The sequence below is a fragment of the Salmo salar genome, chromosome ssa14 (assembly GCF_905237065.1).
Source record: "Salmo salar chromosome ssa14, Ssal_v3.1, whole genome shotgun sequence".
In the NCBI taxonomy this organism is placed as follows: Eukaryota; Metazoa; Chordata; class Actinopteri; order Salmoniformes; family Salmonidae; genus Salmo; species Salmo salar.
Genome location: NC_059455.1, coordinates 74136599 through 74149123, shown reverse-complemented (window position 1 = coordinate 74149123; position 12525 = coordinate 74136599). Strand labels below are relative to the sequence as shown.

General features: G+C 42.7%; 1 protein-coding gene across 13 annotated transcripts in view; it reads left to right on the top strand.

Moving 5' to 3' along the window:
* The window catches only part of thrb (thyroid hormone receptor beta), a 130220-nt gene that overhangs the window by 73078 nt on the left and 44617 nt on the right, over window positions 1-12525 (top strand). The window lies entirely within an intron of this gene.

The following is a 12525-nucleotide window of genomic DNA, read 5'->3' as shown; positions in this document are numbered from 1 at the left end:
TTTACTGCAGCTAACATCCAGCTAGTGCACCATTTCATCTGATTCAGCTTGTTTCCAAACCCAGTTCATATTGGCTAAAGCTTTTACTGCATGGGTAACAGGGATGGGTGGAGTCGTGGGTTGTACATCAAAATGGACAAAGTATTCAGTTGTACAGATTTCTTGGTTTTCCCAAGATTACCATTTGTGGACAGTTATTCAGCACTTATTTGATATTGTTCTGGCTAATAGTATCCGGCGAAATGACTAAAATGTACTGCATTGTAAATGGACATGTCTGTTGGCCAAGCTTCTCTTTCTCTCTCGCCACTGTGCTTTGGTTGCTGAGATACGGGCGATGTTTATTTTTAGATGGATATATTGCTAACCTACCCAGAACATTTCAAAACCTTCAGTCAATCTCAAAGGTATTTTATCCTTCTGCACACATTTCTAAATTGATAAATAAATACAATAAATGTAATATGACTTTTTGATCAGCATTGTTTAACACTTCAGTTACACCATAACACTTTTAAGCCTGAAACTCACTTGCTTGTGATTTTTGACACCTATCTCTCTATCTCAACACCCATCCTTTACACCTATCTCTCTATCTCAACACCCATCCTTTACACCTATCTCTCTATCTCAACACCCATCCTTTACACGTAGCTCTCTATCTCAACACCCATCCTTTACACCTAGCTCTCTATCTCAACACCCATCCTTTACACCTAGCTCTCTATCTCAACACCCATCCTTTACACCTAGCTCTCTATCTCAACACCCATCCTTTACACCTAGCTCTCTATCTCAACACCCATCCTTTACACCTAGCTCTCTATCTCAACACCCATCCTTTACACCTAGCTCTCTATCTCAACATTCATCCTTTACACCAAGATCTCTATCTCTACATCCATTAACTAGATGTAGCTCTTTATCTCAACATCTATTCTAGTGCTGCTGTATTTCTGTATTGAGCAAGAGTTCACCCGAGAGAGAAGTACAGTGAGGGGGAAAAAGTATTTGATCCCCTGCTGATTTTGTACATTTGCCCACTAACAAAAAAATGATCAATCTATAATTTTAATGGTAGGTTTATTTGAACAGTGAGAGACAGAATAACAACAAAAAAATCCAGAAAAACGCATGTCAAAAATGTTATAAAATGATTTGCATTTTAATGAGGGAAATAAGTATTTGACCCCTCTGCAAAACATGACTTAGTACTTGGTGCCAAAACCCTTGCTGGCAATCACAGAGGTCAGACATTTCTTGTAGTTGGCCACCAGGTTTGCACACATTTTGTTCCACTCCTCTTTGCAGATCTTCTCCAAGTCATTAAGGTTTTGAGGCTGACGTTTGGCAACTCGAACCTTCAGCTCCCTCCACAGATTTTCTATGGGATTAAAGTCTGGAGACTGGCTAGGCCACTCCAGCACCTTAATGTGCTTCTTCTTGAGCCAATCCTTTGTTGCCTTGGCCGTGTGTTTTGGGTCATTGTCATGCTGGAATACCCATCCACAACCCATTTTCAATGCCCTGGCTGAGGGAAGGAGGTTCTCACCCAAGATTTGACGGTATATGGCCCCGTCCATCGTCCCTTTGATACGGTGAAGTTGTCCTGTCCCCTTAGCAGAAAAACACTCCCAAAGCATAATGTTTCCACCTCCATGTTTGACGGTGGGGATGGTGTTCTTGGGGTCATAGGCAGCATTCCTCCTCCTCCAAACACGGCGAGTTGAGTTGATGCTAAAGAGCTCCATCTTGGTCTCATCTGACCGCAACACTTTCACCCAGTTGTCCTCTGAATCATTCAGATGTTCATTGGCGAACTTCAGACTGGCATGTATATGTGCTTTCTTGAGCAGGGGGACCTTGTGGGCGCTGCAGGATTTCAGTCCTTCACGGCGTAGTGTGTTACCAATTGTTTTCTTGGTGACTATGGTCCCAGCTGCCTTGAGATCATTGACAAGATCCTCCCGTGTAGTTCTGGGCTGATTCCTCACCATTCTCATGATCATTGCAACTCCACGAGGTGAGATCTTGCATGGAGCCCCAGGCCAAGGGAGATTGACAGTTCTTTTGTGTTTCTTCCATTTGCGAATAATTGCACCAACTGTTGTCACCTTCTCACTAAGCTGCTTGGCGATTGTCTTGTAGCCCATTCCAGCCTTGTGTAGGTCTACAATCTTGTCCCTGACATCCTTGGAGAGCTCTTTGATCTTGGCCATGGTGGAGAGTTTGGAATCTGATTGATTGATTTCTTCTTTGGACAGGTGTCTTTTATACAGGTAACAAACTGAGATTAGGAGCACTCCCTTTAAGAGTGTGCTCCTAATCTCAGCTCGTTACCTGTATAAAAGACACCTGGGAGACAGAAATATTTCTGATTGAGAGGGGGTCAAATACTTATTTCCCTCATTAAAATGCAAATCAATTTCTAACATTTCTGACATGCGTTTTTCTGGATTATTTTTTGTTGTTGTTATTCTGTCTCTCACTGTTCATATAAACCTACCATTAAAATTATAGACTGATCATTTCTTTGTCAGTGGGCAAACATACAAAATCAGCAGGGGATCAAATACTTTTTTCCCTCACTGTAGCTAGGTTCACTTCCCATAAATGTATGGGTCAACTACAGTGTTGTGTGCATGCATGCATGTGTGTGTGTAATGTGTTCATGCATGCAATGGTACTTCTCTCATGTTGCCCATATAGGTGTTTGGAGGGTATCCAAAGATGTACTGTTTCGATGATGTGAGTGGCATGTGATCCAGCCAGCTGAGCAGGAAGTTGGCCCTGGAGGGAAAGAACTGTGGTTGTGTCTTAATAGACTAATGTAACATCCTCTCCTAGTCACCTCATCTCCTTTCCTTCAGCTGCACTGATGTGAAAGAGCTGGAATAATGACAGCAAATACTGGGTAGACAAGACCATAGTGATTTCACCTGTCCTATGTTTTCAGACCAGCGTAGATGAAGGAAGGAGATGAATTCACAGTAGTCTAATGAGACACTTTAACTCTACCTACATGTATATATTACCACCATGACTTATACTAACTGGTGCCCCCGCACATTGACTCTGTACCAGTACCCCCTGTATATAGCCTTGCTATTGTTGTTTTGCTGCTGCTGTTTAATTATTTGTAACTTTTTTCTTTTTTTTACATATCTATTTTCTACTTAACACTTATTTTTCTTAACCAACAATGCTTTAAGAAGTTTTAAGGGCTTGTAAGTAAGCATTTCACTGTAAGGTCTACACCTGTGGTATTCGGTGCATGTGACAAATACAATTTGATTTGTATTCGTAAGCTGCAGACTCCTTCCCTGTCAGTGGCTGGGAGGATCGTGTTCTTTTGCATAAGGCAGGCATTCAAGGTGTTAGGGCATGTGAACACTGACTAAACTGCTTGGCGTAACCCTGGATTGTAAACTGTCATGGTCAAAACATATTGATACAACAGTAGCTAAGATGGGGAGAAGTCTGTCCATAATAAAGCGCTGCTCTGCCTTCTTAACAACACTATCAACAAGGCAGGTCCTACAGGCCCTAGTTTTATTGCACCTGGACTACTGTTCAGGTGCAGCCTTCCCTGTAGCTCAGTTGGTAGAGCATGGTGTTTGCAACGCCAGGGTTGTGGGTTCGATTCCCATGGGGGGCCAGCAAAAAAAATGTATGAAATTGTATGAAATGTATGCATTCACTACTGTAAGTCGCTCTGGATAAGAGCGTCTGCTAAATGACTAAAATGTAATGTAAATGTTCAGGTTTCACAAAGAGGGACCTCTGAAAATTACAATTGGCTCAGAACAGGGCATTACGCCCGGCCCCTAAATGTACACAGTGAGCTAACATTAATGATATGCATGTTAATCTCTCATGGCTCAAAGTGGAGGACAGATTGACTTCATCACTACTTGTTTTTGTAAGAAGTGTTGAATATCTGAATGCACCGAGCTGTCTGTTTAAACTACTAGCACACAGCTCAGTCACCCATGCATACCCCACAAGACATGCCACCAAATGTCTCTTCACAGTCCCTAAGTCTATGGGAGTACAGTACTACATAGAGCCATGACTACATAGAGCCATCAAACACCTTATGAACTTCTTCAGGCTAGGGTCTATTTTTCTCAATTTCTACCTGACTGACATGCCCAAAGTAAACTGCCTGTAGCTCAGGCCCTGATGCCAGGATATGCATATAATTGGTACCATTGGAAAGATTACACTCTGAGGTTTGTATAAATGTTAAAGTAATGTAGGAGACTATAACACAATAGATACGGTAGGAGAAAATCTAAAGAAAAACCAACCTGACTTTTTTTGGTTTTGTTGACAGACCATGCTCTTCCAATGGAACATACAGGGAAATAATTAAATCTAGCTCCCAGTATGCAATTCCTATGGCTTCCACTGAGTGTCAGTAGTCTTTGTTCAAGGTTTCAGGCTTGTTTCTTCCAAAATGAGTAAGAAATATCAGTTTTACTACAGGGACACAGACTTGGAAATGTGTGTATGCGCGCGCGATGAAGAGGATGCGCACCTGCTAATATCGCTTTCCTAATGAACATACTTCTTTCTGTATGAAAATTATAGTTTAATTACATTTTAGGGTATCTGTGGATTAAATAGAAACGCATTTTGACTTGTTGAAACAATGTTTAGGGGTACATTTTCGGATTCCTATCTTGGCATGTTGAACAAGTGGATTACTGAAATCGATGGCGCCAACTGAAGACTTTTTGGGATAATAAAGGATTTTATCTAACAAAATGACACTACATGTTATAGCTGGGACCCTTTGGATGACAAATCAGAGGAAGATTTTCAAAAAGTAAGTGAATATTTCATCGCTATTTGTGAATTTATGAAATCTGTGCCGGTGGAAAAATATTTTAATGTGGGGCGCCGTCCTCAAAGAATCGCATGGCATGCTTTCGCTGTAAAGCTTACTGTAAATTGGAGAGTGCAGTTAGATTAACAAGAATATAAGCTTTTAACCGATATAAGACATTTGTATGTACCTAAATGTTTAATTTCAATAATGTTTATGATTATTTATTTGAATTGCGTGCCCTCCAGTTTGATAGGAAGTTGTCCCGCAAGCGGGACGCCTTAATAGGAACAGCGGGGTCTGTGAAGAGACACACACACAGGCACATACACGTGATAAGACACATTCTACACACACGTACACATGGATTTTGTATTGTAGATATGTGGTAGAGTAGTGGCCTCAGGACACACACTTTATGTTATTGTGAAAAGTGTTTTGAAATGTAATTTCATGTAATATTTTACATTTGTATTTAACTGTCTTAATGTTGCTGGACCCCAGGAAGAGTAGCTCTTGCCAAGGCAGCAGCTAATGGGGATCTGTAATAAATACACACACACACACACACACACACACACACACACTCTCACACACAAACACACGGCTTGCCCTATCATCAAGGCTCACTTCAGATTCTTTGTTTTCTTTCTCTTTTTATAATCCAATAAAGATGAGACTATTTGTCCCTCTGGCTTTTCCAAGAAACTCTGGCATGAAAATGATTGTCTGTAAAATAAAGACGTGATAACAAGTGTTATGAGCTGCCCCACACACCTCTCTCTCTCTCTCTCTCTCTCTCTCTCTCTCTCGCTCTCTCTCTTGCTCTCTCTGCTCTCTCTCTTGCTCTCTCTCTCTCTCTCTCTAGCTCTCTTTCTCTATCTCTCTTTCTCTCTCTCGCTCTCTTTCTCTTTCGCTCTCTTTCTCTCTCTCGTTCTCGCTCTCTTTCTCTCGCTCTCTCGCTCTCTTTCTATCAATTCAATTCAAGGGGCTTTATAGGCATGGGAAACATATGTTAACATTGCCAAAGCAAGTGAAGTAGATAATTTTTATTGTTTATTTCACTTTTGTACATTAACAGTAAACATTACACTTACAGAAGTTCCAAAAGAATAAAGACATTACAAATGTCATTATGTGTATATATATATAGTGTTGTAACGATGTACAAATGGTTAAAGTGCAAAAGGGAAAATAAATATGGGTTGTATTAACAGTGGTGTTTGTTCTTCACTGGTTGACCTTTTCTTGTGGCAACAGGTCACACATCTTACTGCTGTGATGGCACACTGTGATATTTCACCCAGTAGATATGGGAGTTTATCAAAATCGTGTTTGTTTTCGAATTCTTTGTGCATCTATGTAATCTGAGGGAAATATGTGTCACTAATATGGTCATACATTGGGCAGGAGGTTAGGAAGTGCAGCTCAATTTCCACCTCATTTTGTGGGAAGTGTGCACATAGCCTGTCTTCTCTTGAAAGCCAGGTCTGCCTACGGCAGCCTTTCTCAATAGCAAGGCTATGCTCACTGAGTCTGTACATAGTCAAAGCTTTCCTTAAGTTTGGGTCAGTCACGGTGGTCAGGTATTCTGCCACGGTGTACTCTCTGTTTAGGGCCAAATAGCATTCTAGTTTGCTCTGTTTTTTTGTTAATGCTTTCCAATGTGTCAAGTAATTCTCTTTTTGTTTTCTCATGATTTGGTTGGGTCTAATTGTGTTGCTGTCCTGGGGCTCTGTGGGGTGTGTTTGTGTTTGTGAACAGAACCCCAGGACCAGCTTGCTTAGGGGACTCTTCTCCAGGTTCATCTCTCTGTAGGTGATGGCCTTGTTATAAAAGGTTTGGGAATCGCTTCCTTTTATGTGGTTGTAGAATTTAACGGCTCTTTTCTGGATTTTGATAATTAGTGGGTATTGGCCTAATTCTGCTCTGCATGCATTATTTGGTGTTCTACGTTGTACACGGAGGATATTTCTGCAGAATTCTGCATGCAGAGTCTCAATTTGATGATTGTCCCATTTTGTGAATTCTTGGTTGGTGAGCGGACCCCAGACCTCACAACCATAAAGGGCAATGGGTTCTATAACTGATTCAATAATTTTTTGCCAGATCCTAATTGGTATGTCAAATTTTATGTTCCTTTTGATGGCATAGAATGCCCTTCTTGCCTTGTCTCTCAGATCGTTCACAGCTTTGTGGAAGTTACCTGTGGCGCTGATGTTTAGGCTGAGGTATGTATAGTTTTTTTGTGTGCTCTAGGGCAACGGCGTCTAGATGGAATTTGTATTTGTGGTCCTGGCGACTGGACCTTTTTTGGAACACCATTATTTTGGTCTAACTGAGATGTACTGTCAGGGCCCAGGTCTGGCAGAATCTGTGCAGAAGATCTAGGTTCTGCTGTAGGCCCTCCTTGGTTGGTGACAGAAGAACCAGAACATCAGTAGACATTTGACATCAGAATCTAGTAGGGTGAGGCCGTGTGCTGCAGACTTTTCTAGTGCCATCGCCATTTCATTGATATATATATGTTGAAGAGGGTGGGGCTTAAGCTGCATCCCTGTCTCACCCCACGGCCCGGTGGGAAGAAATGTGTGTTTTTTGCCTATTTTAACCGCACACTTGTTGTTTGTGTACATGGTTTTTATGATGTCGTATGTTTTTCCCTCAACACCACTGTCCATCAATTTGTATAGCAGACCCTCATGCCAAATTGAGTCGAAGGCTTTTTTTTTCTCTCTCGCTCTCAAACTCTCTCTCTCTCTCTCTCTGTATAAGGTTTATGTAAGATTTGTCATCTCTGTGTCTGTTCTCTGGTCCTCACTGTGTGTGGGGGGGTCAGTGTTTTCGATGGTGAGCTGGACAACATCACAGTGTGTAGAACCCCTCTGTCACATGCAATCTTATTCATTAGAATCTAAAAGGCAGAACTGATTCTAGATCAGCCTTCCTACTCAGAGATTCTTTATGAGCACAGGACCAGATCTTAGGGTTAACTCTTCTTGACATTATAATGGTGTCATTCTTGCTCATGGAAAACCTTGTAGCTGGTTAGATGATACTGTACTTTTCATTGATACTTCTACTTTGCTTATATCCTTCCCAGACTAATGTGATGAGAATATGTTACATTTACATTTACGTCATTTAGCAGACACTCTTATCCAGAGCGACTTACAAATTGGTGCATTCACCATATGATATCCAGTGGGACAACCACTTTACAATAGTACATCTATATCATTTTTGGGGGGGAGGGTAGGGGGGGGGAGGGTTAGAAGGATTACTTAATCCTATCCCAGGTATTCCTTAAAGAGTTGGGGTTTCAGGTGTCTCCGGAAGGTGGTGATTGACTCCGCTGTCCTGGCGTCGTGAGGGAGCTTGTTCCACCATTGGGGTGCCAGAGCAGCGAACAGTTTTGACTGGGCTGAGCGGGAACTGTGCTTCCGCAGAGGTAGGGAGGCGAGCAGGCCAGAGGTGGATGAACGCAGTGCCCTTCTTTGGGTGTAGGGACTGATCAGAGCCTGAAGGTACGGAGGTGCCGTTCCCCTCACAGCTCCGTAGGCAAGCACCATGGTCTTGTAGCAGATGCGAGCTTCAACTGGAAGCCAGTGGAGTGTGCGGAGGAGCGGGGTGACGTGAGAGGACTTGGGAAGTTTGAACACCAGACGGGCTGCGGCGTTCTAGATGAGTTGTAGGGGTTTAATGGCACAGGCAGGGAGCCCCGCCAACAGCGAGTTGCAGTAATCCAGACGGGAGATGACAAGTGCCTGGATTAGGACCTGCGCCGCTTCCTGTGTGAGGCAGGGTCGTACTCTGCGAATGTTGTAGAGCATGAACCTACAGGATTGGGTCACCGCCTTGATGTTACCGGAGAACGACAGGGTGTTGTCCAGGGTCACGCCAAGGCTCTTAGCACTCTGGGAGGAGGACACAATGGAGTTGTCAACCGTGATGGCGAGATCATGGAATGGGCAGTCCTTCCCCGGGAGGAAGAGCAGCTCCGTCTTGCCGAGGTTCAACTTGAGGTGGTGATCCGTCATCCACACTGATATGTCTGCCAGACATGCAGAGATGCGATTCACCACCTAGTTATCAGAAGGGGGAAAGGAGAAGATTAATTGTGTGTCGTCTGCGTAGCAATGATGGGAGAGACCATGTGAAGATATGACAGAGCCAAGTGACTTGGTGTATAGCGAGAATAGGAGAGGGCCTAGAACTGATTCCTGGGGGACACCAGTGGTGAGAGCACGTGGTGCGGAGACGGATTCTCGCCACGCCACCTGGTAGGAGCGACCTGTCAGGTAGGACGCAATCCAAGAGTGAGCCGCGCTGGAGATGCCCAACTCGGAGAGGGTGGAGAGGAGGATCTGATGGTTCACAGTATCAAAGGCAGCAGATAGGTCTAGAAGGATGAGAGAAAAGGAGAGAGAGTTAGCTTTAGCAGTGTGGAGAGCCTCCGTGACACAGAGAAGAGCAGTCTCAGTTGAATGACCAGTCTTGAAACCTGACTGATTTGGATCGAGAAGGTCATTCTGAGAGAGATAGCAAGAGAGCTGGCCAAGGACGGCAAGCTCAAGAGTTTTGGAGAGAAAAGAAAGAAGGGATACTGGTCCGTAGTTGTTGACATCGGCGGGATCGAGTGTAGGCTTTTTGAGAAGGGGTGCAACTCTCGCTCTCTTGAAGACGGAAGAGACATAGCCAGTGGTCAAGGATGAGTTGATGGGTGAGGTAGGGGAGAAGGTCTCCGGCGGGCAGGTTGTTGGGCGGCTGGCCGTCGCAAGATTTCATCTGGAGAGAGAGGGGAGAAAGAGGTCAAAGCATAGGGTAGGGCAATCTGAGCAGGACCAGCGGTGTCATTTGACTTAACCTATCTGGGCTAGGTGGGACGAAATCGTCCCACCTACGCAACAGCCAGTGTAATCCCGTGGCGCGATTTTCAAATACCTTAGAAATGCTATTACTTCAATTTTTCAGACATATGACTATTTTACACCATTTTAAAGATAAGACTCTAATTAATCTAACCACACTGTCCGATTTCAAAAAGGCTTTACAACGAAAGCAAAACATTAGATTATGTCAGCAGAGTACCCAGCCAGAAATAATCAGACACCCATTTTTCAAGCTAGCATATAATGTCACAAAAACCCAGAAGACAGCTAAATGCAGCACTAACCTTTGATGATCTTCATCAGATGACACACCTAGGACATTATGTTATACAATACATGCATGTTTTGTTCAATCAAGTTCATATTTATATCAAAAACCAGCTTTTTACATTAGCATGTGACGTTCAGAACTAGCATACCCCCGCAAACCTCCGGTGAATTTACTAAATTACTCACGATAAACGTTCACAAAAAACATAATTATTTTAAGAATTATAGATACAGAACTCCTTTGTGCAATCGAGGTGTCCGATTTTAAAATAGCTTTTCGGTGAAAGCACATTTTGCAATATTCTGAGTACATAGCCCAGCCATCACGGCTAGCTATTTAGACACCCACCAAGTTTAGCCCTGACCAAACTCCGATTTACTATTACAAAAGTTTGATTACCTTTGGTGTTCTTCGTCAGAATGCACTCCCAGGACTGCTACTTCAATAACAAATGTTGGTTTGGTCCAAAATAATCCATCGTTATATCCAAATAGCGGCGTTTTGTTCGTGCGTTCAAGACACTATCCGAAGTGTAAATAAGGGTCACGAGCATGGCGCAATTCGTGACAAAAAATGTCTAAATATTCCATTACCGTACTTCGAAGCATGTCAACCGCTGTTTAAAATCCATTTTTATGCCATTTTTCTCGTAAAAAAGCGATAATATTCCGACCGGGAATCTGCGTTTAGGTAAACAGACGAAAGAAAACAAAGCATGATGTCGACTCGGGCACGCGCCTGAGTCTCACAGTACTGTAACCAGCCACTACCCAAACGCGCTACTTTTTTTCAGCCAGAGCCTGCAAAGCCACGATTCAGCTTTTTGCCGCCTTCTGAGAGCCCATGGGAGGCGTAGGAAGTGTCACGTAACAGCAGAGATCCTCTGTAATGGATAGAGATAATCAAGAAGGGCAAGAAATTGTCAGACAGGCCACTTCCTGCATGGAATCTTCTCAGGTTTTGGCCTGCCATATGAGTTCTGTTATACTCACAGACACCATTCAAACAGTTTTAGAAACTTTAGGGTGTTTTCTATCCAAAGCCAATAATTATATGCATATTCTAGTTACTGGGCAGGAGTAGTAACCAGATTAAATCGGGTACGTTTTTTATCCGGCCGTGTCAATACTGCCCCCTAGCCCTAACAGGTTAACAAACGAGGATCGGATGTCGTCGACCTTCTTTTCAAAATGGTTGACAAAGTCATCCGCAGAGAGGGAGGAGGGTGGAGAGGGGGAGGAGGATTCAGGAGGGAGGAGAAGGTGGCAAAGAGCTTCCTAGGTTTAGAGGCAGATGCTTGGAATTTAGAGTGGTAGAAAGTGGCTTTAGCAACAGAAACAGAGGAAGAAAATGTTTTCCTCCATTTCTGCTCGGCTGCCCGGAGCCCTGTTCTGTGAGCTCTCAATGAGTTGTCAAGCCAGTTCTGATAACTGCATGAACATACTATAGCTTTAGGTGGATACTGTGTTATGTATGCAGTGACTATTGCAAACTGTATTTTGTATTCCACCACGTTAGGTGGTCCACTCATCCCAGCCACCGCGTGTCACAAATGGCACCATATACCCAATATAAACTCAGCACAAAAAGAAACGGCCCTTTTTCAGGACCCTGTCTTTCAAAGATAATTAGTAAAAATCCAAATAACTTCACGGATCTTCATCGTAAAGGGTTTAAACACTGTTTCCCATGCTTGTTCAATGAACCATAAACAATTAATGAACATGCACCTGTGGAACGGTCGTTAACCTCTTGGGGCTAGGTGGGACGCTAGCGTGCCACCCGTGGTGCACTCCATCAACAGCAGGTGCATTTCAAGAGCGGCAAATTTGAATCCAAATAAATGTCAAAATTCAAATTTTTCAAAAATACAACTATTTTACACCATTTGAAAGATAAACATCTCCTTAATCTAACCACGTTTTACGATTTCAAAAAGGTTTTACGGCGAAAGCATAAATTTAGAGTATGTTAGGACAGTACATTTACAAGAGTTGTGTGTAATGTTTTGTCAAGTCAAAGACAGGGTCACCAAAACCATAAAACCAGCTAAAATGATGCACTAACCTTTTACAATCTCCATCAGATGACACTCCTAGGACATTATGTTAGACAATGCATGCATTTTTAGTTCTATCAAGTTCATATTTATATCCAAAAACAGCGTTTTACTATGGCATTGATGTTGAGGAAATCGTTTCCCTCCAATAACCGGCAGTCAAGTCAGCGTCACAAATTAAATAATTAAAATTAGAAAACATTGGTAAAATATTATATTGTCATTTAAAGAATTATAGATTTACATCTCTTGAACGCAATCAACTTGCCAGATTTAAAAATAACCTTACTGGGAAATCACACTTTGCAATAATCTGAGCACTGCGCCCAGAAAAATACGCGTTGCGATACAGACTAGACGTCATGTTGGGGAGATCTAAAATCGAAAATACTATGTAAATAATCCATTACCTTTGATTCTCTTCATCAGATGTCACTTCCAGGTATCACAGGTCCATAACGAATGTAGT